Here is a 15,721-nt window from a genome sequence, read left to right on the forward strand (position 1 = left end):
ATACTAAAACAAATGACAAATAGCTCATATCAAGACTAGGCAATAAATTGAATCAAAGTGTTCCTTGATAGGACAGTGACAGAATAAGCATATAGAAAAAAGCATTAGGCACTTTGAACAAGGTTTACTAACAATTAGGTAATTTGTTTTCAAAGTTCAGATATCTCACCTCTTATTTTTACTATAAGTGGCCCTAGTTACTCAGAACAAGCACCCTATTATTTTAGGGTGAGTTAAGTCAGTCCTCTAGAACCTTGGATAATCAGTTTGCTAATCATTGTAGAGATATCAGGAAGAGTGACTAAAAACAAAGGTTACACAGAAACAAAGCTCTAAAAGAATCACCTGCATATCCCTGAAGTTAAGCACAAAAGAAGTAAAAACAGTGCATTCCTAGAGAACGCCACAGTCTCACCACTCTGTGCTGAAAATATTGATGCTGCCAATATACTTGGTATGGAGATCTCTGAAAGCTGCAGCAGCAGAATAAATATTGAGAATTAACATGGACTGGGTGAAAAATATAAAAATCATGAAGCTACAGTGCTGCACGTATATCAAGTTGCACCAGTTATTTTAGGACAATCTCTTCATAAAATGAAAGTTGATAAACTATAAGAAACATAACTCAAATGGTACTGAGTATTTCCGGGGATAACAGCCAGCTTGCTTGATCATGATATCACATTATCTAAACAACTGTGCTTGAACTTTAGCCTACCCTCCCGCCTTGCATGAGGTCATAGATCTTAAAAGAAGTGGCAACCAAGTGCACTAAGATCTTAGATTTGAGAGCCTCTTTCTAGAGTGGTCTTTGTAATTAGGTCTTAGATCTTCACAATAAAAAAATAAAAAATAAAAGAGTTATGTAGCAAATAACCAAGTCGAGGAGTTTAATTTTGGTGGACCATCTATCCCTCAATCATGCAATGAAAAACACTAAGATTGAACTTTTAGTTAGCTAATAATGTCAAGGTCAAACTCTTTTATTGAAATGCATGGAAACACGTGATCAGTGATACAGTAATTTATTCCACGTACTGGACTATAGAACTCCATCGAAACAAAAAGGGAGAACAAATATTGAAACACAAAGGAATATGAATCTAATTAGAATACACGGACAATGTAAAGGTATTTTATATGATAAATCCATTGACTTAATAGTAATCACTTTAATTGGTTGACACTTCACAGTATAAATTTTCTTTCCAAGACAGTACATGAATATTAAACTCGTGAAATATATAACATTTCACAGACAACATTGTAGTGCAGAACAACAAGCGCTATCCAAATTTAACCTGCCAGACTTCTATAAAAGAAAAACACTATTAAATATATAATCTGGTCACTAATAGATATATACTCGTATTACTTTGGTTCCACAAAATTGATTAACCGGTTAAGAAGTTCACAGTAGCATCAAAATCATCAACTTGTTAACATCCCTGAGAACGAATTTATATATACCAGTTAGAGCTAAAAGGAATATTAGCAACTTCTTTGGTAACTAAATTGTGCTCAATAAACCCACTAGAGTTGAATGTTGCACCATGCATACTTCAAAAAAAGAGTTTCTTTGTTTTTGGCAACGTTTGTAAATAATATTTAAAATAGGTTTTTAGAAATTCCTCCATAATCATTTTTATTACAAAAAGAATACTTTGACACGGCCAAAGTTTTTGACACTCATATGACACGCGGTGGGACCCAATTTTTGTGATTGTACAGAAGGGTGATATTGTCATTTACCCCCTAAATTAAACGCTGCGTTTTATTTAGCGTGCTCTCTGTATTCAGTTTCCAGTTTGTATGATTTCACATTTTGGAAGAGCTCTTCGTGCTTTGCTAGGGTTGGGGGTGATAGAGAAGTGGAAGAGCGTGCTATGCTAGGGTTCGGTTGATAGAGAAGGCGAGAACTCCATCTCTTCGTGCTTTGCTAGGGTTGGGGATGATAGAGAAGCAGAGAAGTGGAAGAGCGTGCTGTGGTAGGGTTCGGTTGATAGAGAAGGCGAGAACTCCATGGGTGCCACTTAATCGGAGGGTGTATGGTTCTTCTTTGTTTCTTCTTTTGTCATGATTTTTGTATTTTTCCATTTCTATTTGCTTCATTTTGGTGAACCCTAGACTAAAGGGGGCAAGGTGTTCTGAGGGAGAGTTGCGGTAGGGAGAACACTAAATTCTCAATCCGTGACGAGCACTGAGACAAGACGGTTTGGGGAGTTATCTATGTCTAATTTGAAAACTGTGGTTGAATGTCTAATTTGGCATATTATTTTGGTTAGTTTCCCTGTTTGACAAATTTGATTGTCCTGTATTGTAAACTAATATTGATTTATGACAAATCTGGTTTGCTTGATTTGTAACTTGTGTCGTGCCTGATGCGTGTATTTCTCCCCTGTATTGTAAACTAATATTGGTTTCTCCCCTGAATAGGTAGCTGTTGAGAGTGAATTTCCGTAGTGCTTGTGTATTTCTCACATTGAATCATCCAATATTTAGAAGCTTTTTAGTAAAATTACTTTGACTTTTTGGATTTTATCATCTGAAAACCCTTATTTGTAGACCTGTTTAGTTTGGTTTTCAGATGGTAACAATGAAAGCAATTTTAGTGTTCCTCTTTGAACATTGTATGCATTTCTCCCTTTTGTTTTGTTTTTTCTTCTGTATGGTTTATACAATGTCATCAACATCTTCTTGAATTAGTTTAAATGCACGTCCACTGGCAACTAACTTTTTGCATTCTCTTCATGATAGGTGGCTGCACTTGTTCCTAAAGGTGATGTTGATGGTGAAATGGGTGATGCTCACATGAATTGATGAGTCAGGCACTTAGAAAATTGAGGCACGCCTCATCACATACATAGCATATCTCTTTTCCATCCTTTTTTTCAAGGTAGTAACTATCATAATGATTGAGCCTCGTTAGATAGAATGTGCAGACTTGGATTTTTTGCTATGTAGAAAAAGAATATGGGAATTATTTCCATTTATTGAAATTTGTAATTATGCATTGGCCATGCGTTTGTAATTATTTGTATAAAATTTGTTGTAATCAAGTTTATCTCATTTAATATAAACAAACGAAATTTATTGTTTGATAATGCTTTAAAATATGTATATTTGTAATATAAAAAAACGCTCTGTAATATTGTGAAATTTATTTCATTAATTTTAATAATGTTGGATGGATTTTCTATGCACAACCACCATGGTTCTTATAAGTTGGATGTCTTTTTGGTATATGAGTGGCAGATGAAATTGAGTAGGTTGAAAATATAATTATTATATAAGGTTATGAATGTGATTTTGTTGTGAGAGATGTGTCGATATATGTCTTCCAGTTAAATATTTTATGGCTTGAAGATTGGATATTGTCTTTTCAGGTACAATATCTGTCACTTTAATTTTCTTGTATGTGCCAAAATGAGTTCATACTTGATGACTATTTCGGATTTAGGTGAGCAGGAGTGAGGCTTAACAGTGGGAGGAAAACAGGGAGGAGGGAGGTGTCATTCCATTTCTTATGTCTGGGTTTTGTTTTCTCAAACTCAAATCATTCTTCCAGTGGACCTGCTTTTGAATTTGGAATATTGTTCCAGTATGATGTCAAGTTTATTCGTTATATGGACAAGATGCCTCAGTTAAAATCACTTAAAAATGTATTAATCTGTGAAAGGAAATACTGCCATGCATTTGACCTGTTGATTGATTCTAGGTGTTGGCGTACATGTTTGATGTGAACATGTCTCCTCTGTTGATTTGTTGTTGCTTGTTTCATAAGCCATTCATATTGACTTTTATTTTCTTTGATACTTTGCTATCAGTGGATTTAAACATTTTGATTTTCTTTTTGCTATGAGTTCTCACTTTAGCTGATATACAGGTATGCCTTAGGATGGAGGGGTGGAAGCTGGTATGCAACTAAGAAGTTCAGAAAAGAGCAAATGAAAATGCTAGGACAGATTACACCTAGAAGATGGCAATTGCTTGGGAAGATAAAACCTAAAGGGTTGCAATTCCAATTCCTTAGAAGGAACCTTACAAAACTCAAATTATCTGATAGTGCCATGAAAACATCTGAGTCAAGTATAAAGGATGCAGCTACTACACATGTTACTGGAAAATCCAATTAGTATACTACTATAAAATGGTTCTTTAAGCAACAATATTTATTCATATGGCTGTAGATACCAGATTAGGCATTCAATTAGATAAAAATATTAGCAACTTGGTATAACCAATTATCATCAAATTTTGCACTGATAATTTATTTTGGCCTGCAACTGCTCACCCTTAGCTTCATAAATTATTCATCCTTCATGATAAGTTCTTTAGAAACTTGTGTTGTATTTGATTGTTAAATTTATAATCGAGTAAATACACATACTTTGATTTTGGTGGGTGGCAAATAGAACTCTCTTTATTGGAGGAAATACACATTATATTTGTGTGATGTAGGGAATGAACAAGTTCTCAATGGTCTAATTTTACTAACAATTTTCGACCAAGATAATATAATTCAAGAGTAACAGACTAAGAAAAATGGAACAGAAAAGAGAGAATAACGATGAATGAATCTGTGTATAGCAGCTCTCAAATACTTTAATACCCATATAGACATCAAATCAAATAACTAAACATATTACTATTATCACAATTGAATACATTTATTTTGAATTAACTTAAGATACATGCATGTACTCTATAACCATTTGTAATTCAAAATACTTAAATGTTTATAAAGATATAGAAAAGGTGAACTTATCTTATTTTTAATTCTGATCAAGTATATATGTAAAATTATTTATTATATCACTATTAGCTGTTTTTCATTATAAGACAAATGGAATTAAAAACTTCTAGAGAAGGAAATTGTAATGGGGTTTTCCTAAGTATTAGACATTAAAACAGTGTTACTGTGATCTATACTTATGAGTTACTATTATGTAATCCAAAGCTTGTACTTAAAATAACTCATTTCAGTCATTCTAATTTTAATTATATTACCTTAGCATTTATTATACAAGGTAAAAATTTATTTGATTGCATATAATTTGACTTATAAATGAAAAGTGAATAATTAAAAGTTAGAGGAAAAATTGAACATTCATTTTAAAAGTTAATATTAAATTATGGGTTTATATTAACCTTGTGCTTCATAGAGAAAAATAAAAACTAAAATTGTTGCTTCATCAGAGATAAATAAAAAATAAAATTGATTTCAGTCAATCCTGTGAAACCCTTGATTTTTTTCAACACTAAGTGGTTATTTCATAAAACATATATGGTTGGTTGTGACAGACATTTCGTATAACAATAAATTGATAAACCTTATTTTAATTACTTTGATATCAAAAGTTCACTGAGGCATCAAATGCCGTGTTTAAATGGAGTGGTGTTATGCAGAATAATAATTTGGTCATTTAAACTACTCTGGTTTTTTTGCTGCATTATGTGGTTATTGAATTCAAAATTTGTGGTTGGTTGTCACTGACAATTTGTACAAAAACAAAAGACTTGAAATGGATATAACTGGCAAAGTATAAATATAAGATATTTCTACAATCTGCATAAATATGTGCAGTAAGTGGATATGTACTATGTTATATGTGCTTATTTGTGAAAGAGGTTTTGAACAAGAATAGAAGTGGTCTATTTCAATATGAATAATCCCTTTTTTTTAGGTACAGTAGGTGGTTATTTAATAAGTTGTATGTGGTTATTTTTTAAAGATGTTCTGAACACGAATACAATTGATTTAATTGGATATCAATCATTCATTTCTTAGGTGCAGTAAGTAGTTATATGCTGAGTTGTATGTGGTTATTTATGAAAGAGCTTCTGAACAAGAATATAATTGGTTTAATTGAATATCAATCATTCATTTCTTAGGACAAAAGTTTCTCAACACCAATAAAAGTGGTTTATTTTAATATCAATCATCACATTTCTTAGGACAAATTTCATTAATATGGTTGGTAGCCAAACTTGTATGAATAAACAAACTTAAATTTTCATCAAAATACCATTTTATAAGCAATAATAAAATTCATCAACATTAAATAGTACGACATATTCTTCATTACATAAACTAAACAACTTTAAAACCAGTAACGTTAATCTCTTACTTTGTCATCTGTCGAAGGCCCTTCCATACCATCATTAAAAGATGACATCTCATTCAAAACATTGCATAATATGTTTGTAGTCTTTTACATAAGATATTTGTTGCCACAACACTACAACACTACAAGTTTTCACATCTCAGTACATAGGAAAAACATTTAAATTCTAAGAGCAAATATAAACGAGAACTAATAATAAAGACTATAAAGACTATCCAAGTTCAAGCGGCATGATGAAGCAGACTTTGATCAAGGTGCCACACACCTGCAAACCATAAAGTATAAATGTAAGTAGAAGTCATAGGTCCTGGGAGAAAATTACCATATTGTTGGAAATGTACATCAAAAGTATATTTTTTCAACCAACATGAGAAGTAACGGTATAAATATTAGCAATATATCTATAATATGATATTATATAAAAAGTTATTAAGTCGAGAAATACAGAATTGTAAAAAAAATGTTTAATTTTTTAAAGACAATATAATTTAAAAACACTATAATTTAAACATGATGGGAGATTCATAAAAGTTATTGATGAAAGTGAAACTAAAGTCTGCAGTGCAACAAATGCAAGAATCATGCATACCGATAATGATGAGGATAAAGACCATTGAAAAGAGAAAGATGCCACCATCAAAGTATATTTAGGACAGTCAAACTTATCAAAATCAATTGATTCTGAGAAATAAAAAATAGTTTCTTTGGTCAGAAAATCATCGATTATTCAAATTGAAAATGACAGACAGAATATAAAGAATGTTATAAATGTTAAGGCAAAGCGTATGAAAATATAAAGGGATATGATAAAAGAGCCAAATGCAAAACAAAGATAGAACAGCGGAAATATGACATCAAATGCATATGGATCTTGATATAGTGCAATTATTTAAGCACAGTTGAGTAATGACAAGCAGATAGCAACCTCTGTCACTTGCTCGTTAGGCATTGAAAGCGGCCAGAATGGAAACAAAATAGTGTAACTTTGAATTCAAGGAGATTGGCAATCAACAAGCGATCACTTTCTTTTACCCAAGTAAACTAATATTGTAATATTACATTAACCATGTGGGCAAAAACTAATATTGTAATAGGTTATTCTTTTCTTTTCACCACTTCAACAACTTTGTTTGGTGAATTGAAACTTGTTAAAACTCAAATTTAACTCAAAACCAAACTGCTACTCTAAATCACCTTTCTACTTCCCAAAATTGACTCAAAATTGGTGATTTTGTAAGTGATTTTGTGCCTAAGCCATTCTGACACTTTACTAATCATTTTAACAATTTTAACTCATCAAAATACACTTGTTTGAACTCTAATTAGGCATAAAACAGAACTGCTACTCAGATTCACTTTGCAAGTTCCAAAAATGGCTCAAATATGATGGTTTGACATACTAAATTGCATATAGGTCATTCTAACTTCATATCAATGGTTCTAACAGCTTTAATACATCAATTTGGACTTGTTTAAACTTCCAAACATCACAGAATCAAAGCAGAAAAAATGACATGCAAAACCATTGTCCAGAATCAATTTAGGCTTTTATTCAGATTTTCAAGTCCATTGTCAGCCTTGGACTTGTAAAACTAGATTATACCATGTCCTAGAATTGTGAGGTAAAGTAGGTTGTGTTATGGGACATTGTTGAGTTCAAGTGTGGGGGTATCATTGAAAAAGAGGCATATGTGACAGAGTTTATGGTTAAAATAGTTTGTGAATCATTGAAAAATGAGAGAAAAAGCTAGAACAAAATGACAAAATTCTGGTGAAGAAGAAAAATAAGATCAATATAGTGTTTCAAAAGCATCCCTAGGTCAAACAGACACAACATCCATAGACAGGCAACCAAAAAAGGTTGGCCTTAAAATGGTCAGGAAAGATGAGGAGAGCATTCAAGATCTGTCTTGATCTTTTAAAAGTGTTAAAATTAAGTACCTCAGAAAAAGAGAAGGAAATATCCAAATCATATGAAGCAGTGGTCAAATCCTCTTCCAATCTATCTATTAAAAGGAAAAATGCACATTTTGTTTCCATATCAGAAAGACCATATGATGAGGAAAACAATAATTCCACAAGGAAATCAATGCAATGTGAAAGGGAGACAAGTAGAGTTATTGTTAATGGTGGTGCTTCAACTTCCAATTTTGATCGTGACAATGTTAAAGAGAAATTCTAGGTAGAAAAAGTGGGTGGGTTGTGTGAGACTAAACTCAAATCTTCCCTTAAATCTGCTGTGAAAAGAACCTAGCTGCACCAGTACTTGGGAAGATGGAAAAGAGTTTATACGAGAGAGGTTTTTAAATAAACTATGATTATATGAAGAACTAAATCTATTCAATCAAGTTGAATCACCTCCAATGCCATGTCTTCTTATACTACACACTAATTACAAACTATAGTTCCAATTATTTGGTAAATTGGACTCAAGCTAAAGGGTTTAACGTCATTCTCATATCCTGCACATCCAACCATTACTCAATCTCAATTCTTTTCCTACCACAACAACATTCAGCTACCAATGTTCACATATATATCATGAGCATTCAAACAACACCATTTATAAACAAATCTCATGTGATATATATACATGCTCTGCACTCACACCATACAATTATATATTAAAGAAGATTTATCAAATTAATACAACCAAATATGTTTGCAGCATTTTAATTCAAACAGCACAGAATTCCTGCAACAATTTTAACCCAAACAGCAAATAATTTTCTGCAGCATTGGAATCAAAACAGCAAACAATTTTTTGTAGCATTCTAATCAAAACAGCAAACAATAATGCACTAATTTAATGTTACAGCAAACAATACTGCACTAATTTAATGTTGCAGCATTGTAATCAAAACAACAAACAATTTTTTGTAGCATTCTAATCAAAACAGCAAACAATAATGCACTAATTTAATGTTACAGCAAACAATACTGCACTAATTTAATGTTACAGCAAACAATACTGCACTAATTTAATGTTGCAGCATTGGAATCAAAACAGCAAACAATTTTTTGTAGCATTCTAATCAAAACAGCAAACAATAATGCACTAATTTAATGTTGCAGCATTGGAATCAAAACAGCAAACAATACTGCACTAATTTTTTGTAGCATTCTAATCAACAGTAAACTTTCTGGTGCAGTAACAACAAAATTAACAAACAGTTTATACAACTTTTTTCATCCAAACAGCAACTGCAAACAAAAAAAAAACAACATCATCACTGGTAGTGCTCAAAAGGGTAAAACTACCACAAAAAAAATTGAGAAAAACCTACCTCAAAGTCACACACCAAAGAAGCGACACAAGTCGAAACAGAAACCGGAGACCACAACCCTCAACTCCACAACCACTGAAAATAATCTTGCACAAATGAGTTTACACCACAATGTACTTCAAAAAGGAAATGCGAAATCAAAATAAAAAAACCCTCACTTAGGAGAGATCGAAAAAAGAAACCCGTACCTCAAATCAAACCAGAGACGAGATTGGGAGCGGAGCGGCACCAACGATGGAAGCAGTGATTCAAGCACCGATTGAAGCAATGACTGAAGCACTGATTGAAGCACCGAAGAAGAAATCAAATTAGAGGCACTACCGATGGAGAAACCTAAATGGATTTTCTAAACACGAGCGCGAAAGAAGAATGTTTTCCAAATTCATTTTTTTCCAATTTTACCCTCATTCACTGTAGACTCCTTTTTCCAAAACGCAGACGTGGCCCGTGTCATATGAATGTAACTGACACGTAGGCGTGTCATTGTATTACTACTCTTTTTATTAAAGGAAAAAAAATACAAAGAATAAACTGAGATAACTTTTTTTATATATTGTATAAATTTAATGTAAGAATGTTGAAAAAATTACGTGATAGAGCTTCTATAGCTTTTGAGTTTGAGTTTTAATTTAAGTTTACGGAGAAACTTGTGTTTTGTCTTGTTTCTCACGAAGTGCTTGCGTAGAAGCTTTTCCATACAAACTCTTACGGATTAAAAAGTAACTCATGCAATTCACACTCACAGCAGCAATTACAAGAGACCCAACCGCCACAAACGCGGCCCATCGCTCATCGGCGACCAATTCCCATATTCGCCGGAGAGCAATCAAGGCCGTCGTTGGCTCCACGCCGTCTTCCCGGAGCTCCGGCAAGGCCCACCAGCTTCCACCGGGTAGAATTGATGCCAAAAGCCCGACCCGTTTTGCGAACAGGGGACCGTGCTGGCACCGGGATTTTGGGGCAATGGTTCGGAAGGTTTTGGAGCCACCCGGTGGCAATGAGGAGAAAAAGTGGATTTGGGATTTGGTAGAGATGTAGGGTACGAACGTGCATTTGGGAATGTGGGATAAGTGAATGCTAGAGTGAGGAAAACGAAGGAAATTTTGGTTAGGGGACTTGATCATTGCTTCTGTTTGTCTTCACAAGCTATCATTTTGTGTAATGTAAGTAAACCATTAGCATTTCCTCCACCATTTTTCAGATTTATGGAAATGATGAGAAAGAACAAATTCACGGAAAAGCTTTGCGTAAAGAATCATTATTTAAATATTTTACTGTCGAAATGAATAAATCTTAGTTCAATTTTTATTATTCACAGAAATTATAATAGCTAAAAACAATTTTATAAACAATGATATTTTTTTCTATAATTTTATACATAATGAAATTACCTTTTTTGAACATAATATATTTTTCAAAATTGAATTTAAATATAATTATTTATTTCCCATCTATAGATCTATAAATTACACAAATTGAATTTCACTTTTTCAAAAAAAAATAATAAATTAAATAATAAATTTGAAAAGGCTTAAATAATGTTTTTTTTTTCTATTTTTTGTTAATTTTATTCAATGTAATACTATTTTTTTTTTTATGTTTTACTTGATCCTAATTTTGATAATTTATATTTGGTTTAAACCCTCCCTTGGTCCTCAAGTTTGTATGGAAATCTCAGTTTCGTCCTCGTTTTTTCATCTGTCTCAATTGGGTCATATTTTTTGTAAAAATGAGCACATTGTACCATAACCGTTAAGTGGTGTGAGACGGCGTTAAATTGATATGAGCTGGTGCACAGAGAATGTGGTGATGTGTGTTGATGACTTACGTGGACTGTTTTGATTAAATAAATAGTGCTGATGTGGCATAAGTACCCTTTATTCATTTTAGGTATATCAGAATTAGGGATTTGAAATTGGAATTGGGGATTTAATTTTTTGTACCAGACTCTGTCAGAGATGGAACAACATTTTCTTCATCCAACTTTGACTTAGTCAAGCTCTCCACTTTCTCCTTCTTCAGTATTGTGCCATGTCATAAGAGGAATCCAATCCCACAAACAGGTAATACACCAGCAGAATCGCAATCCAGAATCCAAATCTTCTGAACGAAGCTTTATCCAACGAACCAAGAAGGAAAACGTTGATGCCAATGGAAGCTGATGGTAGGAACGGCACCAGTGGCACACCCCAAACCTTTGGCTTCTTCGTCATTGGAACCGAAAGCCAAATCCCCACTGTTCCCACAAGCCAAAGCGGCACCATGATGGTGTAACCAACCCATTTTGTGGTGTTGGCCCAGTAAACAGCTGATGCAACAGAAGAACCCAATATGAGAGCAATGCAGAGAACGAATTTCACAATGTTGGCTTGTGTAGCCACCCCTCTTGCACAGTAGTGGCGAACCAACAGGGCCAGCGCCACAAGGGAGAACAAGAAGAGAGTGGAGATCGAAATTAAATCACCAATTCCAATTTCAAATCCCTAATTCTGATATACCTAAAATGAATAAAGAGTACTTATGCCACATCAGCACTGTTTATTTAATCAAAACAGTCAACGTAAGTCATCAACACACATCACCACATTCTCTGTGCACCAGCTCATATCAATTTAACGCCGTCTCACACCACTTAACGGTTATGGTACAATGTGCTCATTTTTACAAAAAATATGACCCAATTGAGACAGATGAAAAAACGAGGACCGAACTAAGATTTCCATACAAACTTGAGGACCAAGGGAGGGTTTAAACCTTTATATTTCGTTTGGTCCTTATGGTTATTAACCGGACCTATCATGCATAATAAGAGTTGGATTTAATTTATTTTATTGTAACTTGAAACCAAAATTGGCCATAAAATGAAAAATATGTATACTGGGGTTTTTGAATTGCGTGAGGTTTTTTTAGGAGGAAAATTGATTTTGTAAAGTCCTCCGCAGACAACAATCATGTTTGTTGTTTGAAACACCAATGTATGATTGTCAATCTTTGTTGTCTTGTTGCAATTCGGGGCACCGAATTTGTCATTCTTCACATGATGATGATTCAAGGAAAATTGGGATAATCCTCATTTGCAATTGTGGTAAGATGATAATAGTAAGAATGACAAGAACTTCAAATAATGTTGGAAGACAATTTTGGGATTATCCTAACTACAAAGTTATATTAATAATAACAAATTTAATTATTTCTAATAGAGATATTTCTTGGTAATTAACATTGCCTTTGTTATATTTGTGTTGAATAACAAAGTGGTTCCTCTAATATCATGTATAACTATTTTAAGTGGTGTTATGAAGAAATGTTGATGAAAGAGATGTTATCATTGACAAGCAAAGTAGGAAGATTTATGATATAGAAAATTCATTAAAAGTTTTGAAAAGAAGGATGCAATTATTAATAAGATGCATTTGTATTTTTGGTGTAATGAGCATAAGGAAAACATGTAGTCAAAGTTAAATAGGTATATCGCAATAAGTTAGATGAACATGCTGTGAGTCTTTGCCAAGACTTCTCTACTATGATGCAAGAAGAGTTTGAGATGAGCATGATGGGTGAATTAAAGTTCTTCCTTATACTACAAATCAAGCAAAAGACAAATGCAATATATATTCATCAGAGAAAATACATCAAAGAGTTGCTAAAGAAGTTCAAAATGAATGAAGCAAAGGAGATGAAGACTCAAATACATCCAACAACTACCCTAGTGCTAGATGAAAGCTCAACAAAAGTGGACAACACTACTTATTGTCAAATGATAGGTTCACTTTGCTATTTCACTATGCCTAGACCTAACATAATGTTCAATGTCTATCTATGTGCAAGATTTTAGTTAGATCCTAGAGAAACCTATCTAAGTGTTGTAAAGCAAATCTTTCGATATTTAATAAGAACAATCAATCTCATCCTATGCTATGAAGGAAGCGAAAGCTTCGAATTAGAAGGCTATTGTGAAGCTAACTATGCTAGAGAAAAAGTGGAATGTAAAAGCACAAAGGGAGGCTTCCACTTCATTGAAGGAAACCTTGTCTTGTGGTTGAGCAAGAAATAGAAAACAATTGTGTTATCAATTACTGAAGCAGAATATATATATATATATATATATATATATATATATATATATATATATATATATATGTCGCTCACTACTACTCACAACTGCTCTGGATCAGAAATCAACTAGAAGATTACAAATACTTCGAGAGTAAGATCCCTATATACTATGCCAATAATGTTGCTATTAATTTATCTAAAAATCATAGATTGCACTCACGCGCAAAGCATATTGAAGTCAAGCATCACTTCATACGGGATCATGTTAACAAGGGTATCGTAGATTTACAATACGTGAACAAAAAAGATTAGCTAGCTGACATCTTCGCGAAACCATTAATGGAAGATAGACTTTATCGTCTAATCATCATTCTCGACATGAGAATCGTTGAATGAATATGACTCAACATGTATAGTGCAATCATATAGCGCCTAGAGACAAACGTCAAAGACTCATCATCTAAGTGACGTCATATATATATAACATCATCTAAGACATATTGTCTATAAGAAAATCGCATACATGCATAAGTTGTATCTAATACTGAGCTCATCTCCAGCAAAATGTCTAGGATTCCAAAAGACTCTAAGTGACAGATCAAAAAATTTCAAATCTGAGTTTTTGCAATAATTTGTCCCATCATCTATTATGTGTCAACCAAGTCATTAAATCTCTTCCTTATCTAGAAGATAAATCCTTTAACTCGACCACCTTCTCAAAACCTATCTACTGCGTCAATGTTTATTTTCCAAAATATCTCGATTTCCAAACCTAAGTCGTACAAAATCTCTTCTCAAATCTAAGTTGTACAATGTTTAGTAAATAGATATAACAAATCAAATCGGCTAACTAACATTCTTTCCTATTTAAATCAAGTTGATCATTCTCCTCTCCAAAACTTGTACTCTTTCGAAATGTTCTAACTATCATTAGAGACAAACTAGACATTCATGAAATGTTCTCACTATCAAAAGTTGCACCAGAAAGTTCGTACAACCTACTTTTGATAAAGAACTGAAAAAACATATCTTTTTTGATAAGTTGACTTTAATCAACGACTACTACCTACGACAAGGATAAGAAGATCTGAAGATCCGAACATCAAAGCAAAGTACTATCTAATGGACATTTTATTGAAGCCTATATATTGAAGAATGTTAAAGAAAAGAGCAAGAGAATAAACACACGAATACGAAAGAAAAATCTTTGAAGAAACAAAAAGCTCAAAATAAAAGAAAATACTCTCAAGCTTCATAGAATCAAAAGCTTACTATTGTAAAACGAGAGAAAAATCCCAAGAGTCTATTAAATTGCATTGTATTATCTACACATCCTTTTTGCGAGAGTAATAGGCATAAAATAAGATATGGACATGGGTTTATATACACATAAGATACCTTCATTGGTAATAGGCCTTTTGGAGTGGTACCAAAAGCAAATCCGTGAGGACCTAGCCCAAAGCGGACAATATCTTACCAGTATGGAGATCTATGTGTATGTGTGTGTGTGTTGAATCTCCCTACAAATGGTATCAGAGCCCATGGTTCAGGTCTAGTGACGAGTACGTCCCTCCATGATCAAGTGAAGCCTTGGCAGGTGGCCAATGACAGATAGCCAAATGAATCATGAGAGGTGGAGAGCAAGAGATGATCAGTGTTGTGTGACCATGGATCGTGAAAGAGGGCAAAAGAGATGCTTAGTGTTGACCATAGTCTACTCGAGGATAAGAAAAGACTTTCGTTGTAGTGGAGGTAGAAGAACCATAGTCCTTTGTTTGAGGAGAGGATGTTGGTACAAACAAAACCCCACATCAGATAAAATAAGATATGGACATGAGTTTATATACACATAAGATACCTCTATTGGTAAAAGGCCTTTTGGAATGGTACCAAAAGCAAATCCGTGAGGACTTAGTCCAAAGCGGACAATATCTTACCAGTGTGGAGATCTATATATATGTGTGTTGAATCTCCCTACACCCCTACCCTCCTCCCTTCTAGTGTTTTTCATCGTGTTTATGTTATTCCTAAGTATAAATAAAGCATCCGATGAGTCTGAAGGTCATTCCATAGAGTTGTTTTAGTTGTTTCACAATTAAGGAAGCAAATTTTAGTTACTTTATGTTTTGAATTATACAACTGATTTGTTTTAACTCTGAAATTGTACTGGTATGATTAAATTTTCATGAATTGATAGGTTGAGTTGTGAGTTTAGTGGTAGGATTCATATTGCAAGTTTAGGTTTTG

At 33.3% G+C, this 15,721-nt stretch overlaps 2 long non-coding RNA genes and 1 pseudogene across 2 annotated transcripts; 1 reads left to right on the forward strand and 2 right to left on the reverse strand.

Moving 5' to 3' along the window:
- The first annotated feature begins 1,804 nt into the window (after positions 1 to 1,804).
- LOC148197704 (uncharacterized) lies at positions 1,805 to 4,402 on the forward strand. The gene is made up of 3 exons (XR_015786571.1): positions 1,805 to 2,049; positions 2,761 to 2,899; positions 3,890 to 4,402. It is a non-coding gene; the product is annotated as an uncharacterized LOC148197704 (long non-coding RNA).
- Positions 4,403 to 6,117: 1,715 nt separating this feature from the next.
- Positions 6,118 to 9,799, reverse strand: LOC148197705 (uncharacterized). Its single transcript, XR_015786501.1, has 3 exons — positions 9,607 to 9,799; positions 9,419 to 9,493; positions 6,118 to 6,396 (listed from the first exon to the last, which is right to left on the reverse strand). It is a non-coding gene; the product is annotated as an uncharacterized LOC148197705 (long non-coding RNA).
- A 1,637-nt stretch (positions 9,800 to 11,436) lies between these two features.
- LOC148197706 (cationic amino acid transporter 1 pseudogene) lies at positions 11,437 to 12,024 on the reverse strand (annotated as a pseudogene).
- Between the last annotated feature and the right edge of the window lie 3,697 nt (positions 12,025 to 15,721).

This window comes from Vigna umbellata, chromosome 5 (assembly GCF_029865625.1).
Source record: "Vigna umbellata cultivar VRB3 chromosome 5, Vumbellata_1.0, whole genome shotgun sequence".
Taxonomy (NCBI): domain Eukaryota; kingdom Viridiplantae; phylum Streptophyta; class Magnoliopsida; order Fabales; family Fabaceae; genus Vigna; species Vigna umbellata.